At 36.6% G+C, this 20,530-nt stretch overlaps 1 non-coding gene across 1 annotated transcript; it reads right to left on the bottom strand.

Moving 5' to 3' along the window:
• Positions 1–3,546: 3,546 nt before the first annotated feature.
• LOC112616794 lies at positions 3,547–3,766 on the bottom strand. The gene has a single exon (XR_003117800.1). It is a non-coding gene; the product is annotated as a small nucleolar RNA U3 (small nucleolar RNA).
• Positions 3,767–20,530: the final 16,764 nt, after the last annotated feature.

The following is a 20,530-nucleotide window of genomic DNA, read 5'->3' as shown; positions in this document are numbered from 1 at the left end:
TAAATTTTATTTCCCCATCCAAATACCCAAACAATATCCTGTCTCTTCTTCCTTTATGCTGAAAGAGCTCTTGCATTTAGCCTACTTCTTGTTCTAAAATGTTTTTAAGGTGAATTCTTCCAAGAAACATTTCTTAGCACCCCTCCCATAGGCCTTGCCTTCCAATATAGATCTAGATGTTTCTCTTCAGGATTATCTTGATACACCTTGCTTTATCTGTCATCATCTACTTACATGGCTTTCTTACCCCATTCTCAGAATGCTCAAGGATAGGGAACAGGTATACTTTGGTTCTGTATCTGCAGCAGGTGGCACAGTGCTTGGCCCAGAGAAAGGGCTCAGACAGCCATGCCTTAAATCAAACTAAGTGCTGCTTTACCTGATATCATGAAATAAGAGGGAGCAGTAATAAGATAATTAGGAAAACGCCCCCAGTAGAGTAGATTTTGAGAAGTAGCTGTATTCAAAGAGCCTAAAAGCAAAAAATATGGAGGCCGTAAGTTGCAGCAGAACTGCAATCAGGGATAAAGAGCTTGAATCTGTGACCTGGACATATTTACCTTCAGTTTGTGTCCTTAGAGCCAACCATTGCCAGGATTATTTCCTCAGAGAGGTGTCTTCATTGAGTCATGTTTATAACTTATTTACCTAAGTTGAGTTGTATTTCATGGGTAGTTTACCTAGTCCAGAGACTCTCAGTAACATTCAGGAAACACTATGTACCCATGATGAGCAGCAAGAAACAGCTGGCTTGATTGATAGAGCTGCTTATTTGCTGATCAGGAAGGCAGGTGGTACCGGGCCAGGACCTGCTATCATTATTATGGAAAAAGAAATAGCTTTGTTTCAGTAGAAGCTCTACTAGTCAAGGTGGTATTAAAAAATGAGGAATGAGGGCTTTTCTAAGATAAAGAATGTCAATGCAAATGGAGAGGAGGAATAGGAGTGTGAGGTTGGGGAAGAGAGAAAAATTACTTGATACCTATAAATTAGAATTGCATCTTAAAATAATAGCAAATACTTACGAAGTATTTACTCTGTGCCAAATAAGATATAAGGACGATCTTATTGAATTCTCACCACCACCTTATGATGTAGTTCTATTATAAACTTGTTTTATACATGAAAATAACAGGGCTTATGTAAGTGAAGTGACTTACCAAACATCACAGAATTGATAAGTGGCAGAAATGGGAATTTAAACTTAATTTGATTCAAAAGTTCAGTTTTTTTCCTCTAATTAAAGGTACGATATACATGAAGTAAAAGGCACAAATCTGAAGGGTACAGCTGTATAACATTTTACTTATATATGTAGCTACATGATCACCACCCTGGGTCAAAATATAGAACACTTACAACATCCCAGCAAGTTCCATCGCACTCCTTCCCCATCAATACTGCCTGCCCTCCACACACACATACACACACAAACAGATAATCACTGTTCTGACTTACATCACCATCTGTCAGTGGCTCTCACATTGTAGATCCCGAACCAATAGCATCAGCATTATCTGGGAACTTATTAGAAACACAAATTCTCTTTGTTATTTACCCATTAGTCATTCAGGAGCAGGTTGTTCAGTTTCCATGTAGTTGTGCAGTTTTGAGTGAGTTTCTTAATCCTGAGTTCTAATTTGACTGCACTGTGGTCTGAGAGACAGTTTGTTGTGAACACTTGGACACAGGGCAGGGAACATCGCATACTGGGGCCTATCATGGGGTGGGGTCTGGGAGAGGGATAGCATTAGGAGAAATACCTAATGTAAATGACGAGTTAATGGGTGCAGCACACCAACATGGCACGTGCATAACTATGTAACAAACCTGCACATTGTGCACATGTACCCTAGAACTTAAAGTATGTATATATATATAAAAGATATCACCTAGCCCAATAATAGCCAAGAAAACTTATAATAATAATAATACTAAAGGGAACTTGGACTACCAGATGTTAAACAGTGTTAAATAATGTAAAACTAGAAAGAAAAGACAGATATATTAAAAAAAAAAAATTCTCAGCTCCCACCCCAGAACAACTGAATAGGAAACTCTGTGAGCAGGGCCCAGAAAATTGTGTTTTAACAAGCTCTCCAGGTGAAACTGTTGCACAACTGAGTATGAGAACTGCTGCATAGAGCAGTTCTGCATGTTTTAGAAATTCATATACATCAGTAGAATCATATAATATGTACCTTTTTGTATCTGGCCTTTTTTCTCAGCAAAATGTGAAATTTATTCACATTGTTACATGTATTAAGTTGATGCAAAGCTGATTATTGTGTTTTTTGCCATTACTTTGGCAAAAACTGCACTTAACTTCCTTTTGCACCAACCTAAATATCAGTAATTCTTTTTTTTTTTTTTTTTTTTTTTTTTTTTTTTTTTTTTTTTTTTTTTTGAGGCAGAGTGTTATTCTGTCGCCAGGCTGGAGTGCAGTGGCGCATCTTGGCTCACTGCAACCTCGGACTCCCTGGTTCAAGTGATTCTCTCGCCTCAGCCTCCAGAGTAACTGGGATTACAGGCACGCGCCACCACGCCCAGCTAATTTTTTTCTTTTTTTTTCTTTTTCTTTCTTTTTTTTTTTTTTTAGTAGACACGGGATTTCAACATGTTGGCCAGGATGGTCTCGATCTGCTGACCTTGTGATCTGCCCACCTCGGCCTTCCAAAGTGCTGGGATTACAGGTGTGAGCCACTGCGCCCAGCCAATTATTTCATTTTAAATTGCTGATTAGCAATCCATTGTATGAATATACAATGTTGTCTCTCTGAGAGATCATCAGTGGAACTTTTGTTAAGGGAAGTATGTTTTCTTACTTTTTTATTTATGGCAAATAAAATTGTGGAATCACAAAATTAAGGCCCAAGTATGCAAGGGAACAGATCATTATGTCATAATTTCAGAAAGGCAATGCAGCCCTCACAACAAAATCTTTCTTACTTGCTTCCTAATACCAGAAATTTATTTAATAGGGAGCCAAGACTTTTATTCCATAATAAGCATTAATATTTAAAAGGCATGTGTGTATTCCAAAAATAAAAAAAATTTAAAATTATACTGAAGTGTTAATGACCTATATTTTCCTGACAGTAGAGTATGTATGCTATCATTTACTTATCCAAATCCTCAACTGACATTAATAATCAATCATGCTACTTTTATATTTTGATTTCCAATGGAATCTCAGGATTCCTCTCATCAAATTATCCCAGGCAGGAACTATCAATCCATTACAGCTGACATACCATCTCTGGCTTAATTCTGTGTGTGTGTGTGTGTGTGTGTGTGTGTGTGTGTGTGTGTGTGTGTGAGAGAGAGAGAGAGAGGGAGAGAGGAAGGAGGAGAGAAGAGAGTTCTTTGGCTTAGAACTAGAGAGAGGGGATGTATGGATCAAAAGGAGAAGCAAAGTCACATTTTCTCCTGCAATTACATTTGAAAGTCTATGAGGTTTGGGTAGCCAGGATGCAGTAAATTCCTTTCTTTTTCTTTTCTTTTCTTTTTCTTTTTCTTTTTTTACTTTTAATAACATAAACAGGAGCCACTCAGAATGCATCCTCTCCTCTTACTCTCTCAGAGAAAGAGAACAATCATCATCAATGGCAAATGGCAGTTGCATTGAGGCAACACACTGCCTAGGGCCGGCTTTATGCTCAGGAGAGAACACTGCACCTCCTCCTCGTGGTTTCTGGTGCTCTACACATTCAGATTAACTCCTCTAGTAATAAGCTATAGAAATGATCCCTGAAAGTATAGCCTTAGTAAATTATTAGTTAACTGAAGCTATGAGATCAATGTAGTAACAACAAACAATGACAACAACAACTATTACTACTACTACTTTTACCGAGAGCTTTGTGTTGGGCTTTATGGCCAGTGATTCACCTGAATTGTCTCATTTAATCCTCAAAACCATTCCAGGCCAATATTATTATTCCCATTTTAAATATTAAATTGATGTTTAGATGGGTACCCAAATCCACATGAAAGAACTGAGATCCAAATCCAGGTTATCTGATTTTATATCCCGAGTTCTTTCGAAACCACTACTCTTTACTGACCCTGAGATAACTGGATTTCTTTAAGGCTACATAGAAGCCCTTCCCAGCCCTTATGAAAAGTGTCTGAGTCCACTTTCCTGCCCTAATAAGAATATAGCGACCACCACTGAAGATCTTAAGGTTATCATTCTTACCATCAGTGGTAACATGATAGAATGATTAATATAATAGAACTGTCAGTGGCACGGGTGTAAGAAATTAGGTATAGGTGATTCATCTCCCCCATGGTGTCTTCTCCCCTCTTTAGTTCTAAATACCGTATGGCTACAAAAACACGCACACTCAGAGTTAAATTTTGAATTATGTATGAAACTAAATGTATCAATAAATTTATCAAACATGTAACACATGTCTACTATGTACCATGTATTAGACTTAAAGCTCCAGGAGAGCAAAGACCCATCTTGTTCTCTTCAATATTCCCATCACCGTACACCTGGGAAAATGTAGGTGCTCAACAAATATTTTTTGAATGGTTGGAGGGATGAATGTATAAATGTATGCACAACTGCCATTATACTGAACTATGGCATAGGTGCTTGATGTCTAATGTTGGTAATTTGCCTAAAATGGTGGTGTTAGTACAGGGATCTTGTGCGATGGGTAAAAGTTTTATGTTTCTGCCTATTAGACATCTGGAATTACCATGAACAATATGTAAGGAATAAACAAAATTTGGTTTTCTATGTGTATCTGATATTTTCCCCTGATAACTTAATGGTTAAGGTTTTATTTTCAACAGAAGCTTGCTTCCTTTTTTAGAAAAGCTGAATATATTAACATTGACAGGATAATATAAATACTGTGTCCTTTGTGATTTTTACATTGGATGCTACATTTTTTAAAATGCAAAATAACAAAAGGAGGAATGGAATTCCCAACCATCCATTGCATGGTTAAAATGCATTACGTAGTAAGGTAGTCTTTTTCAAAAATAAGTCAGCGTTGGTTCAGTATTGAGAAAATGCTTCAGTGGTTTTATAAAATTGAAAGTAGCACGTTCCTAATCTAGTGAAAGTGAACTTTCAAATATGTCTCATTTTCTCCTGAAATTATGCACAGAACCTGGGACAATGGCAAGCAACTTACCCAAGCATATTTCTATGGTAGCTCAGATTTCCTATTTTTCTGCCTCACACCAAAGCAGTACAAATGGCACACTTGCAAAGTTGGAATGGTGCCCATGTCCACTCAGCATCAAATGCAATTGGTTGCTGTTGAGCAGGAACTAGGAGGCTTACATTGCTCATAAGAACAGTGCCAGTCACTCAATTGGAACCACCCTTTAGGCCCAGATGGGTGAAGCAGATTATTTTTCCTTAAAGGGTAAAGGGAATGATGAACATATTTCTTGCTGTCTCTTGCAGCCCCAGAGTGAAAATCATCTGTGAGGAAGGTCACAAATACCAATACAAACTTTTCCTTTTGGTTCATATTATACATTCTAGGATTATGTTCCAAGAAATGTTACCAACAATAACAATCAAGGGCTTGTGTTCCAGAGTGACACCATGATTTGGAAGAGGAATTCAGGTGGGTTTTTTGATAGTTTATAGGTAATGATTGCTGTGGTGCCCAGGTATGAAGATATTTGATTATATCAGTCCTAAAGCTGATCTTTTGAAAGATTTTGACAGCTTGTTGAATTCTTTTAACCAAGTCCAAATTTCTTAGTTTTCTATTGCTACTATAACAAACTGCCACAAACTTACTGGCTTACAACAACACTAATGTATTATCTTACAGTTCTGAAGGAAAGAAGTCTTTGAAGTCAAGGCATCTATAATGCTATGTTACTTTTAAAACTCTGGGAGAGAATCTGCTTCCTTGCCTTTTCATTCTTCTAGAGGTCACCTGCATACCTTTGCTTATAGTCCCTTCCTCCATTTCCAAAGCACATTACTTCAACCTCTGTTTTTGTAGTCACATCTCATTTTTCTGTTTTTGACCTTCTTGACTCCCTTTTCTAAGGACCCTTGTAATCACTTGGGGCCCAACTGAATAATGCAGGATAATCTACCCATCTCAAAATCTTTAAGTTAATCACATCTGAAAAAATGCCTTTTGCCATGTAGGGTAACATATTTATATGGCTTAGGACGTAGACATCTTTGATGGGCCATTATTCTGTCTACCATACCAATCTATCTGTAATAATACAATGCTTTACACTTACAGTTAAGGCACTTGCGTCCATGAGGCCAAAACTGCTTGCCTGATGTTCATAAGTACCATTCTTATAAGTATATAATAAGATTATCAAGGGTTTACCATTTAATCCTAATAACTATATTAGGTAGAAATTATTATAATCCTCATTATGAAGATGCAGTTGTGGAGCTCAGAGAAATTAATAAACTTTTCTAAGTTCACAGAGCTAGTGAGTGTCAAAGCTAGGACTCAAATCCAGGTGTTACTCTAAAGCCCATGAAATTTCTTTTTTTTTTTTTTTTTTTTGAGACGGAGTCTTGCTCTGTCACCCAGGCTGGAGTGCAGTGGCTGGATCTCAGCTCACTGCAAGCTCCGCCTCCTGGGTTCACGCCATTCTCCTGCCTCAGCCTCCTGAGTAGCTGGGACTACAGGCGCCCGCCACCTCGCCCGGCTAGTTTTTTTGTATTTTTTAGTAGAGACGGGATTTCACCGTGTTAGCCAGGATGGTCTCAATCTCCTGACCTCGTGATCCGCCCGTCTTGGCCTCCCAAAGTGCTGGGATTACAGGCTTGAGCCACTGTGCCCGGCCTGCCCATGAAACTTCTAGTTCTTTACTCTGCCTTATTAGTTTTTTGTTGAGTTTATTTGCTTCGCTTTCTGGCCATAGTATATACCTAAACCTTGTCCATTAATACCACAATTGGGTTGCTTTGGGCCACATGTGGCTAAGTCAGGGCAAATTCAACATTGCCACTGCGAGTACAATTCTGTTTAATTCAAGAAACATTTATTGAGAATCAATATATGCTCTACCCAGTGCAAGGCCCATGCCTCACTAATGGTGATGACTCATTTGAGCCATATTGATATGTTATATTACTGCCAGAGAATTAGGCTGCAGCCAAACTACTCCATGGTTATCTCTCAGGATGAAAGAGAGCAGATACCTCTTGAGCAGTTCAGTATAAAGGCCATGCCTTGCCACTGGGAAATTGTCAAGTTTTATAAGCTCCTTTAACACTGAAATCCATCTACCTCCAGGAGATAAGAGATAGTTTTCTGCATTTTTTAACCGTTCAAAAGATAGTCCCTAAGATAAGCAGTGTCCCTGGGCTTATGAAGGTAGAAATACAGCTGTGGACCATTGCAGGCTGGTTTACCCAAAGTTAACATGACTATATTTGAAATTTTTCCTTCTACATTTCTGTTAATATTATATGACTTTATCTTTTCAGGGATAGTGGAAAGTCAAACCCAAAGATGATGCTAAGGTGATATTAATCTGATTGTTATGTTGGCCAATGAATGCATTACTCTTTCAGAAGCCACCCTTTAAGCAATCCATCTCAGGCTTTGTAACTCCCCCACATTTCATACACCACCTTGCCCAGATGCTCTATATCCTTTTATACTCTAAGCTCAAACTGATTGCTCTTGTGTCTCAGTGCCCCATGAAGCTTTATTTTTTATAGTTATAATAAACATTTATCATTATTAAAATATATAACTTTGTTATCCCTCCAAAATAATGATTTTACCTGTTAAAGGATCAATGGAGAGTATATTAGTCAGGGTTCCCTAGAGGGACGGAACTAATAGGATGGATATATATATATATATATAACAAGGTCCCACAATAGATTGTCCCAAGCTTGAGGAGCAAGGAGAGTCAGTCCGAGTCTCAAAACTGAAGAACTTGGAGTCTGATGTTTGAGGGCAGGAAGCATCCAGCACCAGAGAAAGATGTAGGTTAGGACACTAGGCCAGTCTCGCCTCTTCACGTTTTTCTGCCTGCTTTATATTTGCTGGCAGCTGATTAGATTGTGCCCACCAGATTAAGGGTAGGTCTGCCTTCCCCAGCCCACTGATTCAAATGTTAATCTCCTTTGGCAACACCCACATGGACACATCCAGGATCAATACTCTGCATCCTTTAATCCAATCAAGTTGACATTCAGTATTATCCATCAAGGCCCGGGGGGGGGGGGGAGAGAGAGAGATTGAGATTGAGATTGAGATTGATTAAGATTCAAATATCTCACTCCTGGAATTTTTTTTTCCTTTCCTCCTGAATCTGCTCCTTTATCAGAACTTCTTATTTTGCCATATTCTCTTAATATTCCAAATACAGAGTAGACTCAAGAGCTGCTTTTTCTCCGTTTATCAAAAGTTACCTAGATAAACTATTGATTTTTGGTTTAGTTTTACACTTTTAAAAATGTTAATATGTGTCAGGCATTTTGCTAGGTTCTAGAGAGACAAAAGAAATCAGACAAATCTCATAACCTGGCGGAGCTTTTAGATTAAGAAGAAATAGATACAGTAACAGAATGTTTTGGTGTGTCTCAGTATAGACAAATACACATAAAGCTATGGAAGATTAGAATTCTTGATAAGCTAACTTATTTTGCTGGATGTATACACTGTCATTGGGCAAAAAATTGGCTTATCGCCTTTCTTTTCCAGGTGTGTGGTCCCACCCTGATTCAAACTTGGATCAACTTAATCTCAGACTGTATTACAATAGTCTCCAAGCTAATTTTCATGTTTCTTCTCTGGTGTTTTAATTTCCCTACTATCCATTGGCCCTTTCCATCCTCTACACTGAACAGATTAATCTTTATGAATTAAATTAAATATTTATTTGAAAAAATCATTAACTGTCTCTCCACTTACCTCTCCCAGTTCTGAAATCTTCATTGACTTTCTACTGCTTTCAAGATAAAATATACAGCCCTTCATCTGGCATTTAGTACTCTCCATAATGCAGTCTTCATCCATGGGCTCAGCCCCATCTCCTGTAATTTCTGCCATAACCAACTTTCTACTCAAATTAAATCTGTGTGTAATTGCTCAAGATTTCAGATATATTCTGCCTCTGTAATTTGCTCACATGACTCTTGTCAGAATGTTTTCATCTATCTAATCCCTAGGCAGAACTAAGTCTCACTCTTCCCTCAAGAACTAGCTCAAGTCCCATATCCTCTATAGATCCTTCCTAGTCCACCACATCCCTCTGTGATCATGGCTTTCTCCAACAGACTTCAGTCACCTAGCCTTTATCATTTGCATATGTAATCCTCTCCTGCACTTACTCATGATGTACAATTCCAGTCTCTCTTACTGGGCAATAATCCTGTTATGGACAGGGACTCTATATTGTGCCCTTAGTATCTCCAGAGTTTAATTAGCTCGGAAGATTTTTATGATGATTGTAACGAGTCAGCCATTGGTATATTTATATGAAAATAGAACTCTTTGGAATCCCTTATTTTTACCGTGTATGGAGGGGCCACACACATTGCTTACATGAAAGGCCAAGATGAAAGCTTTCTTACGGATAAAATTAAACCAAAAGTATGAGCCCAAATGCTTATAGGGTCCAGGGAGGGAACATGATTAGGCTGGAGATAAACCAATATTTATTTAACAAACCGTTACACAGTGCTTATATTACACAGTCTGCTTAGCATTATTTTAATTGCTCTACGAGTTTTAACTGATTTAACTCTCACTGAAACCCGACCATTATTATCCTCATTTTAGAGGTAAGAAAACCATTATACAGAGATTAAGTCATTTTCCCAGGGTTATGTGGCTAGTAGGTGATAGGTACTGAATTTTAACTCATACACTCTGACTTCTAGACTCTGTATTCTTAATAACTGCATGGAGCCGAATTTTCAAAAGAAAATGGTATGTATGATGGTGTACTGGAGAGTGTATAACTTAAAGGACATTTAAATTTATTTAAAAGGAAATCATGAGCCAAAATAAACAGGTCTGTGGGTCAGATCAGCCAAAGTACTCTGAGTTTGCAATCCCTGGACTGAATTAAACAATGACAGGCAAAAGTTTATTCTTCTATCCTTAGTAACACCACTTATATTACAGGGCAGCAGGAAGCATTTCTGATTTTATCCTCTTTACCTTGACATAAGTCACATGCCCATTATGGGGATTTGTCAAAGAAAAGGAGATATCAGTGTTCAGTGTCATCACTTTATATGTTTAGGTTTGCAGATACAACTTGCCAGAGATTTATGAACCTTTCAAAGGAACTAATGGCTCCCCTGCATTTGCTCCCATAGCATTTTTTTATACCTTTACCAAGGTATTTATCAAATGTCACTCCCTTTTTGAAATGAAGAATTTTCACTTTTTCTTAGTGTAAAAGATCATCCAAATGCTTACTTACAGATTTTAACAGCTTCTAACAATTTTGAAGTGTATTGATTTAAAATATATTTAGCAAGTTTCTATTAGTGTCTAACTTGAACATTTTGCTTTCTAATACAGAACATATTCTTTTATAGTGCCTCTAGATATAAATTCAGACTTTTACCAGTCCAGAACTTTAAAAAGTAACATACATTAATCTGCATCTTTGACATGTTTACAGCTCTATTTCAATGTTTGTTTTGATTGGGTTCAAAGAAATAAATGCAAACATGGCATACATTTGAAATTTCTTTTTTTTTTAATAATTAAAGCCATTAATTTTATTATCTTTTTTCAAATCACTTTTCTTACAGAAGTAATCACAGTTTACATTTTGATATTTATACTCCCAGATTTTTTTCTTCTGCTTTATGAGCATGTGTGTGTATAGATGTCTACATTATTGATGTGCTGAAGAATTTATATGGAATACTTAGCTTTTTTTGCTGTTATTCATGTTTTAAATATTTTTTCAAATCTTAAGCTTTTATTTCACTTTTAACTTATTTTTTATTTAACTTGATCTACCTATTGATAAAGATTTGAATTGTTAATTTAATCAAAAACATTAATTTGTTTCCAATTGTGAATTTTGACATAGTGTTTTAATTAGAATAAAAGCTTTTTCACATAATGATTATAAAATTTCTCATATAATTACTCTTAAATTCTTTTTTTTTTATTTTTTTCTAAATTTATTTATTATTATTATACTGTAAGTTGTAGGGTACATGTGCATAACGTGCAGGTTTGTTACATATGTATACTTGTGCCTTGTTGGTGTGCTGCACCCATCAACTCGTCATTTACATCAGGTATAACTCCCAATGCAATCCCTCCCCCCTCCCCCCTCCCCATGATAGGCCCCGGTGTGTGATGTTCCCCTTCCTGAGTCCAAGTGATCTCATTGTTCAGTTCTCACCTATGAGTGAGAACATGCGGTGTTTGGTTTTCTGTTCTGCCCTGCTTTTTCCCCATCTTTGTGGTTTTATCTGCCTCTGGTCTTTGATGATGATGGTGACGTACTGATGGGGTTTTGGTGTAGGTGTCCTTCCTGTTTGATAGTTTTCCTTCTAACAGTCAGGACTCTCAGCTGTAGGTCTGCTGGAGATTGCTTGAGGTCCACTCCAGACCCTGTTTGCCTGGGTGTCAGCAGCAGAGGCTGCAGAAGATAGAATATTGCTGAACAGCGAGTGTACCTGTCTGATTCTTGCTTTGGAGGCTTCCTCTCAGGGGTGTACTCCACCCTGTGAGGTGTGGGGTGTCAGACTGTCCCTAGTGGGGGATGTCTCCCATTTAGGCTACTCAGGGGTCAGGGACTGAGTTGAGCAGGCAGTCTGTCCCTTCTCAGATCTCAACCTCCGTGTTGGGAGATCCACTGCTCTCTTCAAAGCTGTCAGATAGAGTCGTTTGCGTCTGCAGAGGTTTCTGCTGCTTTTGTTGTTTACTGTGCCCTGTCCCCAGAGGTGGAGTCTACAGAGACAGGCAGGTTTCCTTGAGCTGCTGTGAGCTCCACCCAGTTCGAACTTCCCAGCGGCTTTGTTTACCTACTTAAGCCTCAGCAATGGCGGGCGTCCCTCCCCCAGCCTCCCTGCTGCCTTGCTGGTAGATCACAGACTGCTGTGCTAGCAATGAGGGAGGCTCCGTGGGCGTGGGACCCTCCCGGCCAGGTGTGGGATATGATCTCCTGGTGTGCCTGTTTGCTCAAAGCGCAGTATTGGGGTGGGAGTTACCCGATTTTCCAGGTGTTGTGTGTCTCAGTTCCCCTGACTAGGAAAAGGGATTCCCTTTCCCCTTGCACTTCCCAGGTGAGGCGATGCCTCGCCCTGCTTCAGCTCTGGCTGGTTGGGCTGCAGCAGCTGACCAGCACCGATTTTCTGGCACTCCCCAGTGAGATGAACCCAGTACCTCAGTTGAAAATGCAGAAATCACCGGTCTTCTGTGTCGCTCGCGCTGGGAGTTGGAGACTGGAGCTGTTCCTATTCGGCCATCTTGCTCCGCACCCCCACATTTGAAATTTCTACATAGCTTAACAAATACAGGAAGTAGAAAACTTCGGTCACAAACTCAAATGTAAAAGAGTGTAGTGTTATTTATTTCTCTTCAACTGAAATTCACCTAGCTTTTAACCTGCATTTCAACTTTCTGCAATAAACTTAATCCTACAATATAATATAACTTAAGTATTTCTGATTTTAAACTCAGTGCATTATGATTCTCACTACTCAACTCTACCTTCTTCCCTTCTCTTCTGGGCATTCTAATTTCCTTTGGGTCTGAATGTCAATCTGCTATTCTTATTGACTTTATAAGATTATTCTGCTGCACAAGGAAATAAAAATCACCTGTAATTCTAAATCCCAGGAAAATGTTAATAATATTTTAGGACATTTCTTTTTTTTCTGTGCATACAGATCTGCATAGAAAAACATGAAATATATGTTTCTCTGTGTGTATAGGTAGGCTCTTTATTTTTTTGGCCCATATATCTTTAGATATTCTCCAGAGAGGAAGAGATGAAAGGCAAATTTTCTGGGTGAATTATTGTCTCTTTGGCATATCTCCCCAAGGCCCCATAGACCATTTCTTGCCCTCCTGTGGGAGTGGGAGAGATTAGTCTATCTAATACCAGTTATTATCTTGCGACCCTCACAAGTAAACATCACAGAAATAAGTTCAAGCTGGTTTTTGCTCAAATCCTCTGGTGATTAATCCAAACCATACAGAGTGGTGCTGGTAGACAGTGGATTTAAAAATTGATTAGTGAGTCCCTGATTTTTCTCTCTTATCCTATCTATTTATTGAGGGTGTGTTCACTGCACTTTCTCATTTTCCCATGAGGATTTTTTCTCTAGTTCTGTGAAGAAGGATGTCTACTCTCTTTTCTTCATGCCACCCTCTTTTCTCTTCAGTTCATTTGTTCTTATTTCCTTTTATTATTTTATTTTCCTTTATCCTGAAGTCCCTGCTTCCCATTTTTTCTGTGCCTGTTATCATACCATCAGATATTTGCAAGTCCTACATCAATGTCAACTTTCTCTCCCCACTCCTTCCTTGCATACCATTGGTTTCCAGCATGGATTGTCAGGTAAAACTGCTTCTTCTTCCTGGTAGAAAGAGTGGGGAGTTCTGAGTCCTATAATTGGAAATGGAGATGTGGTAAGAAGAATGTCAGGGTGATTCTCCACTCTGGATTACTGTCTGCTATTTAATATTTTTATATTCTTGAAGAAACCCTAAAATAAAAATAAACAAAAAAGTACATCTCACACAAGGAGAATTTCTTTTCTGCTAAAAATCCTTCATTGAACCATCATAAGACATTAATTGATTCCTTGCCAGCATAACCGTGACCTTGTTATTATAGAAACAGTTTGTCCCCTTCTCAAGTTGGATTACATTGCACAGCCTTTTTCCATTAACTTGACATTACATGGCATCATTGAGCTATCCTTTTTATTCTTACAATCATATAGCAAACACTTTCTTTTGTGATTATTTTTGAAATATATTTTTAAAATCATCACATTACTCCACCTTTGTTTATGCACCACAATATATTTAATTATTTCCCAATGTTTAATATTTAGGTTGTATCTATGTGTATTATAAAATTTACAAAAATTATCTGGTATATCACTTGTGCGTGTCTAATAATTTCCGTAGAATGATTTCCTTAAAAGTAGAATTTGGGGCCAAAACATAAAATGGGTTGCTTTTTATTAAAATAATTTATATGAAAAAGTAATTATAATTTTAAATTATAAAAGTAATACAAACCAGGCACTAAAAAAAGAGAAGGGTATAAAATAGAAACTATAAGTCAGTTCTGTCATCTCACTCCTTAGAGATCATCATTTTATCAGGTTAATGTCTATTTTTAGTATGAACAATTTTAATACTCTTTTAAATATTGTCAACTGGTATCCACAAAGGTCAACCATTTAAAAATCCCACTAGCAGTTGACAAAAGTGCTGATTTCACTATATACTCATTAACCTTATGGAATTCACATTTATTAATATTCAACATTTGATGAAGATTTAGAGTTTGAAAGTACTTTTTTTTACATTAACAATACTGGATATATGTATACTTATCATTTATACACACGTATTACAAATATTTGCTCCGTCTTGTAACTAAATTTTTTGATGTGTTTTTATGTAGTTTTTGCATTTTTTTGTAGTCATATTTATCAGCCTTTACCTTTGTGATTTATTTTTGCTTTTATATTTAAATGGTCTTCTTTTTCCCATGAGCAAATAAATGTTCACCTATATTTCCTCACAACCATTTAAAATTTGAAATTCTAATATAATTTTAATTATAATATTATTGCAAACATAAGAAAAGTATATAAGTTGAATATACTCAATATCTATGAACCAAACATAGATTTAACTGATGCTAACATTTTGCCATGTTTGTTAATTTTTTTTTGGCAAACAATTACAGCTATAGCTAAAGTCGCACCTCTATCCCTTTGCTCTCCCTTTCTCTGCTGAAATTTGCATAACTTTCCTGCATGTTTTTATATTTAGTACATATATTTATAACCATAAGCACTACAAATTATTGTTTTGTGTGCTTTAACATTCTGCTAGATACAATCCGTTTCCAACAGATCTTTGTCATCTAATATTATACTTTTAAAATTTATCCAGATAGGTGCCTCTATTTCTAATCTATACATTTCTACTACCTTAGCACATGTAATTGTATAAATGTGGAGTTCTTTGTGAATTACTGGTTCATACCACTTATATATTTTTAAATTGTGTTGTTTTTTAAAAATTATGGATATTTGGAAAGCTCTTTATTTTCTTGATCCAAATCCTTCGTGTGTTATATATGTAAAAAGTATCTGTTACAAATCTGTAATTTTTCTTTTAAATTTATAATTTGTGACATACCCAAGTTTTATTTTTGTTTTATTTTTTATTTTTTGAGACAGAGTTTCACTCTTGTTGTCTAGGCCGAGTGCAATGGGCATGATCTCGGTTCACCACAACCTCCGTCTCCCGGGTTCAAGTGATTCTCCTGCCTCAGCCTCCCGAGTAGCTGGGATTACAGCCATGTGCCACCACGCCTGGCTAATTTTGTATTTTCAATAGAGACGGGGTTTCTTCATGTTGATCAGGCTGGTCTTGAACTTCCGACCTCAGGTGATGCACCCGCCTCAGCCTCCCAAAGTGCTAGGATTACAGGCAAGAGCCATTGCACCTAGCCTATTTATTTCTTTTTTCAACTTTTATGTTAAGTTTAGGGGTATAAATGCAGGCTTGTTACATAGGTAAACTTGTGTAATGGGGGTTACACAGATTATTGCATCACCCAGGTATTAAGCCTACTACCTATTAGTTATTTTTCTTGATCATCTGCCTCCTCCCACCCTCCACCTTCTGAAAGGCCACAGTGTGTGTTGTTCCCTTCTATGTGTCCATATTCTCTCATCATTTAGCTTCCACTTATAAGTGAGAATATGCAGTATTTGGTTTTCTCTTCCTGTGTTGGTTTGCTAAGGGTAATATCCTCCAGCTCCATGCATGTCCCTGCAAAGGACATGATCTCGTTTCTTTTTTATGTTTGCATAGTATTCCGTGGTGTATATGTACCACATTTGATTTATCCAGTTTATCACTGATGGGCATTTAGGTTGATTTCATGTCTTTGCTATTGTGGATAGTGCTGCAATGAACATACTCATGTGGTGCCTTTATAATAGAATGATTTCTATTCATTTGCATGTATACCCAGTAATGGGATTGCTGAGTCAAATGGTAGTTCTGCTTATAGGTCTTTGAGGAATTGTCATACTGCTTTCCACAATGGTTGAACTAATTTATGCTCCCACCAAGACTGTATAAGCATTCTTTTTTGTTGTTTTTTTTATTTGACAACCTTGCCAGCATCTAGTGTTTTTTGGCTTTTAAATAATAGCCCTTCTGACTGGAGTGAGGTGGAATCTCATTGTGGTTTTTATTTGAATTTCTCTAATGTTGAGCTTTTCTTTTCATATGCTTGTTGACTGCATGTATGTCTTCTTTTGAAAAGTATCTGTTCATATCCTTTGCCCACTTTTTAATGGGGTTGTTTCTTTCTTGTAAATTTGTTTAAGTTCCTTGTAGAAGTTGGATATTAGGCCTTTGTCAGATGCATAGTTTGCAAAAATTTTCTCCCATTCTTTAGGTTGTCTGTTTATTCTGTTGATTGTTTCTTTTGCTGTGTTCTTTAGTTTAATGAAATCCCATTTGTGAATTTTTCCTTTTTTTGCAATTGCTTTTGGCACCTTCATCATGAAATCTTTGACTGTGCCTATGTCCTGAATGGTTGTCTTCTAGGGTTTTTATAGTTTGAGGTTTTACATTTAAGTTATAATCATACTTAAGTTTTAAATTTTAATACAGCTCTATTTATCCACTATATCCTTTATGATTTGTATTTTTTTTTTGTAAAAAGAGTATCTTAATTCAATGGCATACAAATATTTTCCTTGCTCTAGAAATGTTCAAACTTGGATTATCAACTTTAGGTATTTGATTCACATGAAATTACTTCTGTGTATGGTGTGGGATAGGGCTGTCTTTAAATAAATATCAAATGGGCACAGCACCATTTAAGTAATGATGTAGTAAGGGAACCTCTGCCATATACTAAGTTGCCATATAAATACTCATCTTTTTCTAGGCTTTCTATTCTGTCCCATCATTTTATTTCTTTATTGCTGGCTCAAAACCTGCTTTTTAAGTCACTGTACCTTTATGATGAATCTTTATGTCTGGTAGGGCAAGTTTTTTTATTATTATTCTTTGACATTTTTATTATTTTTAAGCCTTTGTCATCTCCAAATTAACTTAAGGTCAGTTGGCCCATTTCTATGAAATACCTTTTCAAAATTTTAATTGGAATTCTTTTGAATTTGTTGATAACGGGAACAACTGTGAACTTTATTTTCTCTGTGTTAACAAACATGGTACATCTGTCTTTATGGTTTGTCTTTTATAGCATTATCATCTGTGAATGATGCAATTGTAGTTCTTCATGTTTAGTTCACAGGCCTTTAATTTATTTTTCTTTTCTTTTTTTTTTCTACCAACTGGAACCTCTGCTATATGCTCAATAGAAGCAGCAATAGTGGTCATTCTTGTCATTTTCTCAACTTGAAAAGGAACACTGGATTTTCCATAATTTTTCACCATCTATGAGAAACTTTGTTCGCATGTTTTTTCATTTCTTTTTAAAAAATTTTCCTTCAGGGGTACATGTGCAGGTTTGTTACATGTATATATTACATGATACTGAGGTTTGGGGTATGATTGATTCTGTCACCCAGGTAGTAAGCCTAGTCACCAGTAAATAGTTTTTCAGTTCTTGCCCCTCTTTTCTCTCCTATTTTGAATTCCCCAGTGTCTGTTGTTCCAATCTTTATGTTCATGTGTACCCAATGATTAACTCCTACTTATAAGTGAGAACATGTGATATTTGTTTTTCTTTCTCTACATTAATTCACTTAGGATAATGGTCTCCAGCTATATCCATGTTGCTGCAAAGGACATGATTTTGCTCTTTTTTATGGCTTCAGAGTATACCATGGTGTACATATACCATATTTTCTTTATGCAATCCATCTTTGATGGGCACCTGGGTTGATTCCATGTCTTTGCAGTTGTGAGTCATGCTGCAATAAACATACAAGTACATGTGTGTTTTTGGTAGAACTATTTATATTCCTTTGGGTATATACCCAATAATGAGATTGTATTTTAAACATTTTACCAGTAAGCACCTCATTTGCTGTGGGATATGGAATCAACCTAAATGCTCATCAATGGTAGACTGAATAAAGACAATGTGGCACATATACACCATAGAATATTATGTAGCCACAAAAAAGAGTGAGATCATGTCTTTGCAACAATATGGATAGAGCCAGAGGCCATTATCCTAAGCAAACTAACACAGAAACAGAAAACCAAATACTGCTTGTTCTCACTTATGAGTGGGAGTTAAACATTGAGTACATATGGACATAAATAAGGGAACAATAGATACTGGAGCCTACTTGAAAGTGAAGGGTGGGAGGAGGGTTAGGATTGAAAAACTGTCCTGTACTATGCTTATTACATAGGTGATGAAATAATCTGTTCGTTAAACTCCCATGACACTTCATTTACCTATATAACAAACTTGCACATATGTATCTTTGAATCTAAAATAAAAGTTTAAAAAAGTGAAAAGTAAAAAAAAATTCCTTTTTTTTTCTTCTTGCACTTTATTGGATTGTTTAAATTTCCTTTATTCTCAAGGATTTGGGGTCAACTTACGTGCCTATTGCCTAATGCTCTTTGCCCTGTCAGTACTTCCTTTCTCTTTCTTGAGAGTACTTATATGCATTTAAACAATTCTTGTTTCATTTTGTCCGTGAAATTAGTACACTATCTTGCTAGAAATGGAAGTCTGCAATTAATATTTTTAGTCCATATGGAATTTATCTTAGAGGGTCATATAAACTAAAAAATCCACTTCTAAAAATTTGCCAAGTTGCCAACCAACAGTTCCGGTGTCATTATTGAAAAATTCCTTCTTTCCTTATTAATTTGGAATGGTGCCTAATCATATACTCTTCTTCTATGGGTTAAGATCTACTTCTGAGACATCTATAATATGTAAATATGTTTGTCTATTCTTATATTTATATCTTATTCTAATGATTATAATTGTGAAATACATTTTAATGTCAGATAATGTAGCAGCCTCTTCGTTACTCTTTCTTTGCAAAATTTTGTTGACTATTTTATCTGGTTTTTCTGATGAATATTTTAAACTTTTGGTAAATTTTACATAAAAATATGTTTCAAATTTTGTTTTCAAATAATTAAACTCTTTTAAAGTCACCTTATTAGAATGTTATTTTAGGTACTTCAGTAAGGTCCATATGTTTGTTACATATATTCTACATTCTTATTTATTACTAAGCATTTTTGGTTAATATTTTCTAGATTAAAAATAAACAATGTAAGATAGTGATATGGCAAAACATAATAATACAAAAATGCATACAGTGAGAAGTATATCTTTCCCATATGCTATGTCTCTGTGTCTGACAGTATCATTTTGGAATGCATTTGTTTGCAAATAACAAAATACAACACTAATGATGGGTAAATACATAAGGAATTTGTTCATTCTATGCAGTAAGATCTCCAGGATTAGGCAATCTGGAGTTGGTATGACTGAGAGAAGGCATCAGGGACCCAGGCATCTTTCATCTTTCTACCCTGCTGCCCTTAGCACACGGACGTTCATCTTCATGTTTGCCACCTTATGGTATTAAACTTCCAGTCATGAGTTCATGTTCACAGTAGAAACAAGGAGAAAGAGGTATGACTGCTGCAATTGTCTGAATGTTCGTGTTTTCCTCAAATTCACATGTTGAAATTCTAACTCCCAAGGTTATGATATTAGTAGGTAGGGCCTTTAGAAGGTAACTAGACCCTGAGGGCAGAGCCCTCATGAATGGGATTAGTGCAACTTAAAAAAGAGGCTCAGAGACACCCTCATCCCTTTCACCATGTGAAGTAACAGCAAAAGGATGGACATCTGTGAACCAGGAGGGGGGCCCTCACCAGATACTGAATCTGCCTTAATCTTGGACTTGCCAGTCAACAGAGTTGTGAGAAATAAATTTCTGTGGTTTGTAAAATACCTTGTTTATGGCATTTTTTGATAGCAGCCCCAGACCAAGACAACAGCCAACCAAGTCTTTGTCCTTTAAAATTTTCCTATAAGTGTCATCTAGAAAGTTGCTGTTAGACCTAATTGGCCAGAACTTGGTCTCATGTCCAGCCAGGCTGAAAGTGAGAAAGCGAATACTTTTAGCTGGACATGTTGCTTTCCCAAATAGAATTTGTGTTATGCTAGTAAGGAAGTAGCAGTGAACAGACATTGATAGGCATCTAACTACCAGTTCCTGCCTCCTCCCATCACCTGTCACTGTTAGCTGTTTCTGTTTTTTGTTCACCAGTTTATCTGTATTTATGTAACCATATATTTTGTGTGTTCTGTAATTCCACTTGTTGTTAAATTT

The sequence above is a fragment of the Theropithecus gelada genome, chromosome X (genome assembly GCF_003255815.1).
Source record: "Theropithecus gelada isolate Dixy chromosome X, Tgel_1.0, whole genome shotgun sequence".
In the NCBI taxonomy this organism is placed as follows: Eukaryota; Metazoa; Chordata; class Mammalia; order Primates; family Cercopithecidae; genus Theropithecus; species Theropithecus gelada.
This window is presented reverse-complemented; position numbering and strand designations above follow the sequence as displayed.